This window comes from Sorex fumeus, unplaced genomic scaffold (assembly GCF_029834395.1).
Source record: "Sorex fumeus unplaced genomic scaffold, SorFum_2.1 ptg000038l, whole genome shotgun sequence".
In the NCBI taxonomy this organism is placed as follows: domain Eukaryota; kingdom Metazoa; phylum Chordata; class Mammalia; order Eulipotyphla; family Soricidae; genus Sorex; species Sorex fumeus.
Genome location: NW_026606095.1, coordinates 8,691,785 through 8,707,913, shown reverse-complemented (window position 1 = coordinate 8,707,913; position 16,129 = coordinate 8,691,785).

Here is a 16,129-nt window from a genome sequence, read left to right as displayed (position 1 = left end):
TCCTCCTTCTCCTTCTTCTCTCCTCCTCCTCCTTCTTCTCTCCTCCTTCTCCTCCTCCTGCTCCTCCTCTTCCTCCTCCTCCTCCTCCTCCTCCTCCTTCTTCTTCTTCTTCTTCTTCTTCTTCTTCTTATTATTATTATTATTATTATTATTATTGGGGGCTGGAGCGATAGCACAGCGGTAGGGTGTTTGCCTTGCATGCAGCCAACATGGCCGACCCAAGTTCGATTCCTCCACTCCTCTTGGAGAGCCTGGCAAGCTACTGAGAGTATCTCGCCCGCACGGCAGAGCCTGGCAAGCTACCCGTGATGTATTTCATATGCCAAACACAGTAACAAGTCTCACGATGGAGACGTTACTGGGCCCGCTCGAGCAAATTATTGTGGGAACATACTTGGCTGTGCTCACTATATGCTCCTGGTTCTGCACTCAAGGATCACTTCTGACAGGATAGGAGGACCATATGGAGTGCAGGAATCAAATCCAGGTAGAACACATTTTCTAGCAAGGAAAAAATACTTTTTCACAATATTATCTCTCTACAATAACAACTAAATGGGCTACTTTAAGACAAGATAGGCCCCTCAAATACACCAAATTTCAACAGAAAAATGGGACAAAAACCCATAACAATAATCTCTCTCAACATCATTGGGCTAAGCACACCAAATAAAAGACACAGAGTGGTAGGATGGATTAGAAAATTGAACCAGACATTCTGCTATCTTCAAGAAACACATCTCAACAGTCAGAACAAACACAGGCTCAAACTCAAAGGCTGGAAAACAATCCTACATGCAAACAGCTCCCATAAAAAAGCTGGGGTAGCCATCCTAATATCAGACCACATTGATTTCACTGAAGAAGGTCACAAAAGACAGTGAAGGTCATTTCTTATTGATCAAGGGATCTGTACAATAGGAAGAACTTACAATACTCAATGTATATATGCACCTAATGTGGGACCAGCAAAGTACTTAAAACAACCACTCATAGACACAAAGAAAGACAATGATAGCAACACAATACTATTGAGTGACTTCAACACTGCTTTATCACTCTCTTGATAGATCAATCAGACTCAAGCTTTAGCAAGGACATACTTCATCTGAGGGAAGAAATGGAAGAAAGGGGCTTAGTAGATATATACAGGACACTTCTTCCTCAAAAATATGAATACACATTCTTCTCAAGTGTGCATGGAAGATTCTCCAAGATAGACCACTTGCTGAGCCACAAAACATACCTCCATAAAATTAAGAAGATAGAGATTGTATGAACAATCTTCTCAGACTACAATGCACTGAAATTAGAAGCAAATGACACACACACACACACACACACACACACACACACAAGCAGAAAACTAAATCAAACACCTTGAAATTAAACAGCTCACTATTGGACAAGGAGTGGTGTAAAAGGGAAATCCGAGAGGAAATCAAAAGAATAGGAAAGAATATTTACCCAATACCCATCTGATAAGGGATTAATATCCAGGATATACAAGACACTAGTAGAATTGTACAAGAAAAAACCTCCAATCCCATAAAAAAATGGGGAGAAGAAATGAACAGAAGTTTCCTCACAAAATATAAATGGACAAAAGGCACAATGAAACGTGCTCCACATTGCTAGCCATCAGGAAGATGCAAATCAAAACAACAATGAGGTATCATCTCACATCACAGAGATTGGCACACATTCAAAAAAACAAAAGGAACCAGTGATGACATGGAAGAAGGGAAGCTCTTCCACTGTTGGGAGGAATGCCCGCTCCACTAGTCCAGCCTTTCTGGAAAACAATATGGACAGTCCTTCAAAAACTAGAAACTGAGCTTCCACATAACTCTGCAATACCACTTCTGGGAATATATCCTGAAGATGCAAACAAGCACGGCAGAAATGACATCTGTACCTATATGTTCATTGCAACACTGTTCACAATAGCCAAAATCAGGAAATGACCCAAGTGCCCTAATACAGATGACTGGTTACACAATGGAATACTATTCAGCTGTTAGGAGCAATAAAATCATGAAACTTGCTTATAAATGGATAGACATGGAGAGTACCATGCTAAGTGAAATGATTCTGAAAGAGAGGGACAGACATAGAGGGACTGCACTCATTTGTAGTGTATTAAACAACATAACATGAGGCTGACTCCTAAGGATAGTAGATACATGCGACAGGAAGATTGTTCCATAGCTGGAAGTCTGCCTCATGAGCAAAGGGGAGAAGGCAGCGGAATAGAGACAGGATCACCAAGAAAATGATGGCTTGAGGAATTGGACGGGATGGGAGATGTGTGCTGAAAGTAGATAAAGGACCAAAAATGATAACCTCTCAGTGTCAGTATTGCAAACCATAATGTCCAAAAGTAGACAGAGATTATGGGGGAATCATGTCTGCCATAGAGGCAGGGGGAGGGTGGGAAAGAGGGAATATATCAGGGATATTGGTGGTGGGGAATATGCACTGGTGGAGGGATGGGTGTTTGATCATTGTGTGATTGTAACCCAAACATGAAAGCTTGTAACTTTCTCAAGGTGATTCAATAAAATTTTTTAAAAAAGGAAGAAAGAAAGAAAGAAAGAAAGAAAGAAAGAAAGAAAGAAAGAAAGAAAGAAAGAGAATGCAAGGAAAGGGAAGGGAAGGAAAGGGAAGGAAGGAAGGAAGGAAGGAAGGAAGGAAGGAAGGAAGGAAGGAAGGAAGGAAGGAAAGAATATGTCATACCATACACAAAGTGAGCTCAAAGTAGATTAAAGACCTAAGATTAGACCAGAAACAATAAAATGTAATGAGGAAAACATGGGCAGAATTCTTTAGGATATAAATCTTAATGGTTTCTTTAATGATTTGATTCAATTGAAAAAGGCAATTTAGAAATAGAAATATCAATATATAGATATATCAACAAATTGAACTACATGGTCTTAAATGGTTTTAGAGTAAAGAAACTCCAGATAAAATTAAAAGACATTCTACTAATGTGAAAAACACTTGTACATAATGCACCAGATAACAGGCTAATATTTAATATGTATAAAGCACTCAATGACTCAACAATAAAAAATCTGTAATCCATTCAAGAAAATTGAAGATGGAATAATGGGTGATTTTTAAAAATCGTTGAAGCATAGTTGGTTAGGCAAAGACTGAGCACATAATAGCTCTACTGCAAACCACAACACCCAAAGAGAGAGAGAGAGAGAGAGAGAGAGAGAGAGAGAGAGAGAGAGAGAGCAAGAGGGAATGCCCTGCCACAGAGGCAGGGTAGGGTGAAGGGGATAGGGAGGGGGTAGTGGGAGGGATACTGGGACCATTGGTGGTGGGAAATGGGCACTGGCAGAGGGATGGGTACTCAATTATTGTATGACTGAAATGCAAGCACAAAAGTTTGTAAGCCTGTAACTATACCTCATGGTGATTCACTAAAAAAAAAAAAAGACTGAGCACAATGAAGCTTGTTAGTTAATTTGGACTAAGTATACTGTAGTTTGAAAACTTGAAATTAATTAAAACACTTTAATCAGGATAGGAGGATGGTGTACTGGCATTGTATTAGACTTAAATATCTTTAAGATAATTGTTTTATCATTACAGAGAACAAAAGCAAAGATAAGTAGATTATTCCAAAATTTCAGAAAAAAATTAGTGAGGATGGAAATTATGTTATCCATGATGAAGTGATAAAGGACAATAAAATTAATTGGACTTGGTGGGGACATAATAATAGCAAAAAAAGAGTAGTATAAGACTTTTCAGGTTTCATTTCCTACATATATTTTAATAGACAAATTAAGTGCAATGGAGTTGCAAATTTGAGGAAAGGCAAAGTAATTCCTAAATATAATAACAGCCATAACTTACAAGAATTTTGTATTTTGTCTCTTAAACAATTCATGCCATGGAAAATTTTAAGGAAAAATCAGCAAAAAACATCCTTTTTCTTAGGAAACTTTAAATAGTTCAGAATTATCTTTATAAGGCAAGGAGTGAAATGTTCTGAAATCCAGAAAAAGATAAACCAAATTGACTGTCAATAAAACTCATTTACTTTAAAATAAGTTATAATTAAATAATAAAATGGGGCTGGAGTGATAGCACAGCAGGTAGGGCATTTGCCTTGCACGTGGGCTAACTGGGTTCGATTCCCAGCATCCCATATGGTCCCCTAAGCACCGCCAGGAGTAATTCCTGAGTGCAGAGCCAGGAGTAACCCCTGTGCATTGCTGGGTGTGACCCAAAAAGCAAAAATAAATACATAAATAAATAAATAATAAAATAATTGTGAAGTATTTCAAATTCCTAGACAGAACGGGACAACTCTTCCTCAGTGGTTGAAATGACCACAGACACTGTAACTTAGTTATTCTCTCTTGTACCTCTTAGAAAGGGTATACAGAGGGACAAGCATAGAATAATTGCACTGCTTTGTGAGATATAAAAAAGCATTATACAGGACAGTAGAAACAAGGGCCAGGAGGATTGGTCCACTGTTGAAAGTGTTGAGGAGAGGGCAGTTTCGATAACGAAGTGACCACTATGACAAAGATAGTTGGAAATCATCACTCTGGATAATAACTGCGTGCTGAAAATAGGTAAAGGAACAAAGATGATGACCTCTTATTATTTGTATTGCAAACCATAAAGCTCCAAGGAGAGAGAGAGAGAGAGAGAGAGAGAGAGAGAGAGAGAGAGAGAGAGAGAGAGAAGAGAAAGAGAAAAAGAGAGAGAGAGAAAGAGAGAGAGAAAAAATACCAGCCATAGAGGCAGGGTGAGCTTGGGGTGGTGGGAAGAATATGGGAGAAATTGATGGTGTGAGATGTATACTGTTGGAGGGATGGTTGCTGAAACATTGTATGACTGAAACCCTACTGTGAACAGCTTTGTAACTGTTTATATCATGGTGATTCAATTAAAAAGAAATAAATAAACACACACAAGAAGATTATACAAAGTTGCCATCACATTCAGAAGTGCACTCCCGCACACACACACACACACACACACACACACACACACACACACACACTCTCACACACACACACACACACAAAGCTCATTGCCTGGTACTCTATCCAGTCTGTATGAGTGTGCTTTCTTTCTTCTCTGCACTTTATAATGAATTATCACATAGGAATCAAATAAATAGTTTTAGAGATAACATTTTCCCAGTAACAGCTTTATAAGACACCTATACATCGAAGGACACAATGGATCAGTCTGCTTGTTACAAGTAGATAGATAGATAGATAGATAGATAGATAGATAGATAGATATAGATATAGATTTCTTTAAAAGCAAATGTACTTTCATGTTTTAAGAAAATTTCACTTTTAGTAGCTGGGATTATTTTAAGCCCATATATAATACCACCGGCAGAGCCTGGCAAGCTACCCGTGATGATGTATTCGATATGCCAAACACAGTAACAAGTCTCATGATGGAGACATTACTGTACCCGCTCAAGCCAATCGATGAACAATGGGAAGACCGTGATATCCATGATATAATACCAAAGTTTCAAAACTTATAGGTCTTTAGTCATTTTCATTTTAATTATGATTCCAACCCTTAGAAATTGGAATTTGTCCTTTGAGTAAATCGTATTACTTTATATATTGCAGAAAACTATACCTTCACTTTCAATGTCAAAGTTTTTACTAGAAAGTTACACATAAAACTCCATTGAAGACTATCATTTTGTCTATTCTTATTACATCTTATTCTTTCATTGGGGGGAGGGTTGGCCCACACCCATTGGGGTTCAGGGGCTATTCTGGCTTGAGTTCAGGAGTGAACCCTGGTGGTGTTGGGGAACAAACATTCATCAACAGTATGTGAGGCACAATACAAGACTTCATGTCCTGTAACATTTCTCTAATCCCTTTTGTTATACTTAGGAATTTAAATTTGTGGGGGGGTGGGGTGGGAGGAGCAATCATACACCAGGGAGGGCGTTTTGATTGGATTTTGATCTTTGTTATCTCATGTAGTCCTCTGTAGCACCATCAGGAGTAATTCCTCAGTGCAGGGCAAAGAGTATTGCAGGTGTGGCCCCCATAAAAATATTTTGTAAATGAATGAATGAATGAATGAATGAATGAATTATTTTGTTTGGGTGGGGGTTGAGTGGTACAATTGGTGATGTTCAGGGCTTACACTTGACTCTTTCCTTAGGGATCACTTCTGGTAGAGCTCAAGGGATGACATGTGGTGCCAGAAATCAAACCTTTGTCAGCAGCTTGGAAAGCAAATGCCTTACCCCTGTACGTAGATCCCAGCCCAGAATTTTAATATTTTTAATTTATCTTGTTAAGTTGTATTCTAAAAAGTTATCTTTTAATAACTTCTTGTTATTTTTACTCCCTTTTTTTACATCAGTATAATTGTTTCCTTTATTTTTAAACATTGTTTTCCCTACTAGTTTAAATATTTCTTCCCCTATCTATTCTTAACTACTTTTATTGCTTTATTAAATATGTTTATCTATGTATACTAATGTTCCAAGTACCTCAGCAAATAAGTCCATGTTATATATTTATGGTTACATAAAAATTCAATGTCTGTTTATTCAATACAATGGTATGATGAGCCATGGAACAAATTACTGCTCTCTCAGGTCTGTTTTTCAAGAACACGTATCAATTTAGACCTTGAAATGATTTTATATACTTCTTCCCATTAAAACATCTTGATGTCAGTATTTGTTGAAAATATAGCAATTAATGAGTTTTGGAAAAGGAAACTTTCTGGATAGAACTTCAATTTTATTCTTTTCTTAGAAGCCAATGAAACAATGTATTTGCAAATTTTCCAGCACATTCTTTCCAGCCCAGGTTTCTGTGACAATATCTATTCTGTCTTCTCACCAACTGCTTCTTCAATTATTCTTTCAGCTGTTCCTATTTCAAGTACGACTGCTGCCAATTTTGTTTTCCTTCTAATAATCCGACATCCTATTAATCACATCAATGTGCCATCAATATTTTCTAGTCTTCACACATTATCATAGATGGGTTAGTTTTCCACCTGTTTCTCTGCATTGCCAACATAGTGTCTCTTGGAGTCCAAAAGATCACACCTGTGCAATTTGGAAAACATCCAATAAATTGGAGAATTTTAAATTACATTATCTTTAATTTAGCTCCTTTTGATAGATTATCAGTGGAGTCAAATACTGTTTTCCATTGATTTTCACTAGAATTTTTCTTGTTCGCTCCCTGTACATTTTCATTCCATGTCTTCATCAACACTGCTGGTTAATACTGTTCTATTATTTTTATAATAATTTTAATTGTTCAATAAATACTTTTTCCTCTTAATTTATACTCCTGAAACTTTAAATAAATTATAAACATATTACTCCTAATTCTTTTAAAGAAATTTTTCAATTAGTATCCACAGTTCATATTTATAGACTCAATTATAATAAGACATAGTGGATTTTTAAACTATAAAGTATGAAGTAAAACACATTGTGGGAAGAAACTCTTATGATTCAAATATGTGTATATATTATTTCTGTGAAAAATACACTATTATTAATCACAAGCTTAGTTTAATACTGTGAGAGATGTTGCCAAATCTGGCATATTAATGCAATGGGACATTTCATGTCCCCGAGTTTATTATTTCTCCCCTGCATTATCAAATTTTACCTGCTGAAATGATATTAATTAAGATCTTAAGCCATAAATGTTTCCACTGGAAAAGATCCAAGAGATAATTTATTTTAATCTTTTTGTTCTATAAATGATGGGACTGGTGCACAGATGGATATATGTGCAATCCAATATAACATGTAAGGTCATTTTTTTTCTTTTGAGTCTACAGAGTTCTAGAGGAGTGTTAGTTTATTTATATTTTTAAAGATTTTTGTCTGGGGCTGGACTGATAACACAGCGGGTAGAGTGTTTGCCTTGCATGCGGCTGACCCGGGTTCAATTCCCAGCATCCCATATGGTCCCCAGAGCACCGCCAGGAGTAATTCCTGAGTGCAGAACCAGGAGTAACCACCTGAGCATCACCAGGTTTGACCCAAAAAGCAAAAAAAAAAAGATTTTTTTTATTTCTGATTTTACTACATGGCAAGTATCATGTTAAGTGAAATGAGTCAGAAAGAGAGGGACAGACATAAAAATATTGCATTCATCTGGGGGACATAAAGTAACAAAATAGGAGATTAATACCCAAAAATAGCCGAGATAAGTACCAGGAGGGTTACTCCATGAATTAGAGGCCAGCCAGGCATGCTAGGGGAAAAGGCAGCTCAGATAGAGAAGGCAACACCAAATAAAGGGTGTTTGGAGAATCCTCCCAGGATGGGAGATACATGTTGAAAGTAGACTATAGACCGAACATGATTGTCACTCATTGCCTCTTTTGCAGACCACAACACCCAAAAAAAGAAAGAGAAGAAAAGGGAATGCCCTGCCACAGAGGCAGTGGAGGATGGGGTTGATGGGGTTGGGAGGGATACTGGGATCCATGGTGATGGAAAATGGGCACTGGTGGAGGGATGGGTATTTGATTATTGTATAATCGAAACCCACACACCAAAATTTGTAAGTCTACAACTGTACCACATGGTGTTTCTCTAATAAAAAATTTTAAAAAATTAAAAAAAATTGAATCACAGATACACAGTTACAAAGCAGTTCATGGTTAGTTTTTAGTCATACAATGTTTCAAAATCTGTCCCTTCATCAGTGTACATTTCCCACCCCATGATTCCTAGTTTCTAGCTGGCCCTCTGCCTCTATGGTATGCCTCATTTCTACTTTTCTTCTCTCTCTCCCTCTCTCTTCTCATCCCTCCATCTCCCTCCTTCTCCCTCTTCATCCCTCTGTCTCTGTCTCTGTCTCTATCTCTGTCTCTGTATCTCTCTCTGTCTCTCTCTCTCTGTCTCTCCTCTCTCTTTCCTTTTGGACCTGATGGTTTGCAATACAGATACTGAAAGGTGATCGTGTATATCGCTTTACCTACTTTTAACACTCAGTCCTTGTCCTTTTGTCCAGGGTGATTATCGATGATTGTTACTTTAAACACTAACTGCTTCATTCCTTTCCTCTAGTATTTCTACTGAATAGCAATAGTTATAGATTTGTTTTATTCAATTTTAATGTTACTTTCATCAATACACTGTGCTGATTTATTAATGTCTATTAACTACATCTGCACAATTCATGTTCTTATCTTTTACTGAGTAGTTTATTTTACCAATAAACTTTGAATACTTTGGAAAGAGAAAAGAAGTGTTTAAAAATAACCTATTGACCACCAACAAATTAATAAGACAGAGACAAGAAATTTTAGATTTAGTAATAATGCGGCTAGTATCGATTCATGTATGCCTGAAAAGAAATTAAAAGGACAGGTCTTGCTCTTATATTACAAAATTAAATATGATAGTAAACTAGTCCATTTGTTTATAATTCTTTATGCTCTTACAAGTATGACCTACTTTCATCATAATATTCAGTAGAGAAAGTTAAAGTTCTTTCTTGAATCCATTCTCATACATTGACATAATCGTCAATGACAAATAACCTCAATATATTACACACCTAAATCCCCCAGATTTTCACAAGTATATAAACCTACATAACAATGTTAAGATCACTACAGGTGACTATATTTGTGGTAAAAAAAAAAAAAGAGGCGGGGGAGGACAGAACTGAGGTGAAGGATGATTTCTTTGGTTAAAAAGAAGAAATGTAAGGATATTATTTTGTGTTTCAGGACAAAAGTGTATGAGTGGTGTTTTCATTAAAGTTCTATGCTTTTGTCTGCTCTGAGAATGCATCTTTTCCATAATTCTAATCATTTTCTTTAGATTTTCTTTATAAAAAGTAAATATGCTAGTCTAAAACTTGAGGAAAACAATGAACAAAATAATTAGCTTTTCATGAAATAAAATCTGAGAAATTATCCCTGACAAACAAACAAAACAAACAAACACTGTCCTTCCATTGTTCATCAATTTGCTAGATCGGGCCCAGTAATGTCTCCATTCTGAGACTTGTTGTTACCGTGTTTGGCATATCAAATACATCACGGGTAGCTTGCCAGGCTTTGCCATGCGGGCGAGATACTCTTGGTAGCTTGCAGGGCTCTCCACGAGGGGCAGAGGAATCAAACCTGGCTCGGCCGGGCTGGTTGCGCACAAGGCAAATGCCCTACCGCTGTGCTATCGCTCCGGCCCATCCCTGACACATTTGAAAAAAATATTATTTTAAATTAATATTTTTTCTCCCCATGCAAGACTTGTTGATCTAAATCACTAGAGTTTCAAATTTCAAAGATGAAGTATTTATATTAAAACAAAAAATTATTAGAACATAATTCTATATAACTTTCAAATTTTATCCCTGAATAGTAGTAATTATTCTGACTAAGAGCTTTTATTTGAATATTTAATGTAGAGCTCATGGTTAAATAACTAGAGCAGCCACAAATAGAGTACCTATCGTATCCAATTTCAGTGATAGCATAAAAAAAGGGTCTGTTTGCAATGTTCACTTCTTGGGACCAGTGTCCAACTACAGAGCTTAAAAATGATCTCATAGTCATTTATGATGTGGAATTTCTCAAAATAGCTAGCCATACCCACCTTTAGTTTTACTATGGTTTGAATATTTTTCACCCCACACCTATTAGTATTTTACATCCAAAAAGCAATGGGATTAGTCTCCAGCAGACTTGTAGTATTTTTTATAGTAGTTTAAGTAAACCAAGGCAGTCTGGGTGGTAAGAGAAAAAAGAGTAATGAAATGCATCCCCTTCATGAGTAGATTCTACAAATGATCCAGGATACCAGTTGAAATCTTGGGTTATCTAAAACATGAAAGGGAAAAATGAAGAGGAGACATTTAGTGACTAGAACCTTCTGAGAATTAACTGAGTAGCCCCTGATTCATGGTACCACGGCCCCAGGCACCAAAGGATCTGAAAATTTCAAGAAAGATCCCACCAACTTTAGGATCTTATAAAGAAGTAGATACAGAGATTTGAAGTTAATTACTATTACCCTCTCAACCTTCCGAATCAGATGTCATCTTCTAGAAAGTGTCCAGTTGAGAATTCACCATCCACAACGTGTTTTGAGTAGCTAGAAACGTGTCACCTCCATGCAACACTCTCCTTTTTTGGCTTACTAAGTTCTGAGAAGGTAAGGCCAGATGCTTTCCGTGCTCATAACATTTTCAGCATTGGGAAGCTTCTTTTGAAATAATGAAGGTCCTACACTATGGATTAAATACAGAAATTTAATCCAAAGAAATGGAGAAAACATATAATTGTTTCTGAGACACAATTTTTCAAGGACACAGGAAAGCCAAGCAGTCCTTGTGGAGAGAAACCCTATAGCGGAGGGTGAGCTACAAAAGCAGCACCCTTGGGGGCTGGAGCAATAGCATAGCGAGTAGGGCGTTTGCTTTGCACGCAGCTGACCCGGGTTCAATTCCCAGCATCCCATATGGTCCCCTGAGCACCGCCAGGGGTAATTCCCGAGCGCAGAGCCAGGAGTAACCCCTGTGCATTGCCCGGTGTGACCCATAAAGAAAAAAAAAGCAGCAGCCTAGAGGGAATGATGAACTTTCTCTGCAACACGTTGGAAAAAATGGAAGTCAGTTCGAGAAGCAACCAGAGTGGGAGGAAACAATGTATGTTAGGGTCTAGACTGGGAAAACAGGTCATGGGAAATGATAAGTCAATTACCTGACACTCCAATCTTACAGTTCTACTCCTAGAAAATCAGAAAGGGAGGCAAAGACTGTAAGATAAATAGAGGTCTGAATTGGTAGAAGGACTCTTGAAACCACACTGGGAGAAATAATCCTTAATCTGTTTTAGACACAGAACAACCCAATGGCAAATTCCTAAAATGAACTCCCTTACTCCCAAACAAAGAGCAGAACACAGGAAGTTTAGTGACATTTGCTAAAGCTTATATTTTATTTTAGTTTCTTTCTTTATTTATTTTAAAATATAAGCTTTTAAATAAATCTTTTAAAAGATAAGCTTCAGGGGCTGGAGTGATAGCACAGCGGTAGGGCATTTGACTTGCGTGCAGCCAACCCGGCCGAGCCGGGTTTGATTCCTCTACCACTCTTTGAGAGCCTGGCAATCTACTGAGAGTATTCAATATGCCAAACACAGTAACAAGAAGTCTCACAATGGAGACATTACTGGGCCCGCTCGAGCAAATCTATGAACAGTGGGAGGGCAGTGTGTTTATTTATTTATTTATTTATTTATTTATTTGTTGCGTTTTAGGTCACACTCAGCGATGCTCAGGGATTGATTACTCCTGGCGGTGCTTGGGAGACCATATGGGATGGTGGGAATCAAACCCCGGCCGGCTGCATGCAAGGCAGATGCTCTACCCACTGTGCTATCACTCCAACCCCTGAAGCTTATATTTTAAAAGACTCAATTCCAACACAGCTCACACCTGACTGGAGATAGATCTGAAAATGGCTAAAATGAAACATTACAGGAGTACCTCCCAAAGGCAGAGTCAAATACAGGGTACCGTACATTTCTGCTGTGTTCTTCTCCACTCTGAGGGCGTGCTTGGTGATTGAGTCTCCAGCTCCTTCTTTTAAGTGAGTCTAACCTCCCTCTAACCAACGTCATGTAGTCAACCGTTTACTTTTTCAACCACAACAAGTCAGTTTGGGGATTGCCAAGCACTTAGTGACAACCATGTGCCCCATCATGATGAACATGTGTTTAGGATCCAGTCTATCACTAGCTTTTTCTCAGCCCCACAATATGGCAACATGGGATACTTCCTCTTTTTTTTTCCTTAAATTTTTGTTAGTGAAACACCTTGAGGTACAGTTGTAGACTTACAAATTTTTGTGCTTGGGTTTCAGTTATACAATGATCAAATACCCATCCCTCCGCCAGTGCCCATTCTCCACCACCACCACCAGTCCCAGTATCCCTCCCACCCCCCTTCCCCCATTCCCACCCTATCACTGTGGCAGGGCATTCCCTTTTGTTATCTCTCTCCATACTCTGGCACTGAAGTTGCTTCCAGGCACTGCCAAATACATACACCAAAACAACAAACAAAACCCAAAGTCAGTGATGGAAGAAAATGTAAATTGAAGAGCAAATAAATTAAATGGAAATTTTAAATTACGTAAGGGAGAAATGAAATCAAAAGCCTGTTCTTTGAAAAATACACGATATTGACAACTTCTTAGAAAAAAATAAGAAAAAAGTAATAGAAATCAATTTAATAAGATAAAAAATGAAAAGAGATGTAGCCGAGATATAGTAAAGGAATTAGAGTGCATACCTTGCATGAGGCGTAAGTGATTTGATCCCAAGCACCATATAGTCTTGCAGATAATGATATCTATTGCTTTCAAGAGTATCTTGATTACTGCTGGGAGTGACAAGGGTAATCTGGTACTACAGTGTCCAAGAATCTCTGTATTCTTGGCTCTAAACTTGAACAGAATCAGATGATTGAGAATCATCATGAGATACCTCTGGTTCCCATGAGCATTTTGGCGGCAAAAAATAATAAAGACTTTTTTTTTGAATGAATGGAGAAAATCTACAACAGATACAACAGAATCTTCAGAGATAAACGATTAACAAATCCATTTTATTACATTGGAAAAGCTTAAAAAACTTAATGAAATTTTCACTTCTCACAACCTCAAACACTGAATCAAAAAACCCTAACTTTGCTAGGTCAATTACTTGCAAGGAATTTAAAACAATAGTCAGAACTCTTCCCAAAACGACATTTCTAGTCAGATGGCTTTACAAATTATTTCTGAGAAATCTACAAAGATTATCTATTTTCTACCTTCCATAGTATTAAAAAAATCTGATATTATATAATATATTTTATCGAGTCTACATTATACTGATACCAAAAAATACCTAAATAAAATTATTAAAAGATAAATTAAATACCTAGTATAGCTGTAATATTCCTTTAAAAAATCTTTAGGAAGAATTTCAGTAATACATTAAAATAATCAGACATCTAAACAAGGCAGGATTTATTCCAGGAATGTAAGTAGCTCAACATAAGCAAATCACTTGGAACAATACACCAAACAAACAAAAGAAAACACAAAAATCATCTGATCAAATCAATAGAGGGAGAGAAAGTTTTTGACGAAGTCAGCATCCATTTGTTATTAAAAGAAAAAAAATCTCAGCATAACATGGATTGAAGTTTATAGTTTAAACATAGGCAAGGCCATAAACAACAAAACCGAACTGAGATTATCTCAGAAAAGGATGATGGTGGAGAAATCCTACCAATAGAAGAGATGGGCTATTAATACTGTCATGGATAACATAGCATGGTCACATTGATCTAAGGCATATGAACATTTACATTAAAGTAAGCCACTGTTACCTGAATAAACTTAAAATATTTAAATTTCATTTTTAGATGTTTTTATTTTGTAAAATGCTATGATATGTAATACTGTCAATAAGGTTTCACAGTGATATAAATTCAATAACACACCCATCATCAGTGAACCCAACTTTCTCCCCTAATGTTCGAGTGCCACCCTCTTTCAACCCCACCCCGTCAGCTCAGTTCTGTGGCCCAGTTCTCCTACTGTGCTGCATTTGGCCCTTTGCTGCTATCTTGCTGTGCACCTTTAAGTCCAACATCTGAGAACAATCCTAATGCATTAAGCCCTTTTCATCTGACTGGCTTTATTCAGCATGATATCCTTGACTTACACCCAAGTGATGCAAACTGCATGATTTTGTCCTTCATCAAGCTGCATAGTATTTCATTGTGTATATATACCACAACTCCTTGATACATTCATAAATAGGTGGGAATTTGTATTGTTTGATTTTTCATATCTTGACTATTATACTAAATGCTGTGAACAACACAAGTGTGCTTATATCCTTTTGAATTAATGGTTTTATGTTTTGTGGGTAGATGCCAAGAAGTGGTTATTTCTAGGTCATATAGGAATTCTATTTCCATTTTTAAAGAGATCTCCAGATTGCTCTCTATAGAGACTGAACCAGATGATATTTTCCCCAACACTGAATGAGGGTTCCTTTCTCACCACACTTTCTCAATACAGGCTGTTTCCAGACTTTTTGATATATGTCATTCTCACTAGTGTAAGATGGTATCTCATTGATTTGGGTCATTTTGATTTGCATTCCCCTAATTATTGGTGAGAATTAGCATTTTTCATATACTTATTACATTAAATTATACATTTTTCAAATATTTATTATATACTTATCTGTGTGTCTTTTGGGGGGAAGTATCTGTTTATATCCACTCCCCATTTTTGGATGGGGTCATTGGATTTTATGTTGTTGACTTTCGTGCTTTATAGATCTTGAAAATTAGTCCTTTATCTGATGTATTGTGTGCAAATATTTTCTTCCATTCAGCATGGTGTATGTATCTTTATTATAGCTTTAATTTCTTTTGCTGTGAAGATCTTTTTAAAAAAAAAATAATTTGGTGTTGTCCCATTCCTTTATTTTTGTTTCTGTTGTCTTTACTCTATGGACATCCTGCTGAAGACACCACTGAAACCAGTTTCCTGAAGAGTTCTGCCAATGTGTTTTTCAATGTATTTGTGGATTCTGGTCTAACCTTGAAGTCTTTAATCCACTTTAAGTTCACTTTTGTGAATGGTGTGAGGTACATTTCTAATTTTATTTTTAACAAATAACTACTCAGTTTTCCGAACATTGTTTGTGGAATAGAAGTTGTCTACTTGCTTTGGGATCTAATTGTTGTTCTTTCTCTTGTATCTTTAGCTGAGATCTTGGATTTGAGTCATTTTTCTCATTGATTTGGGTCATTTTTCTCTTTCTGGTGAGGGATTAAATGGCTATAAACTTTCCCCTTAGTACTACTTTTGCTATGTCCCATAGACACCCATTACAGTTTGTGTCTTTATTCGTGTCTGCTTTGTAGAATCATTTAATTACTTATTTAATTTCCATTTTGCTTCAATTGTTATTTAGCAGTATATTGCTTAATTTTCAGGTATTTTACCTTTTGCCCCCGTTTCTTTTTATTATTGATTTCTATTTTGGGGCTTGGCTGTCTCAGAAGATATTTGATATGATTTCTACT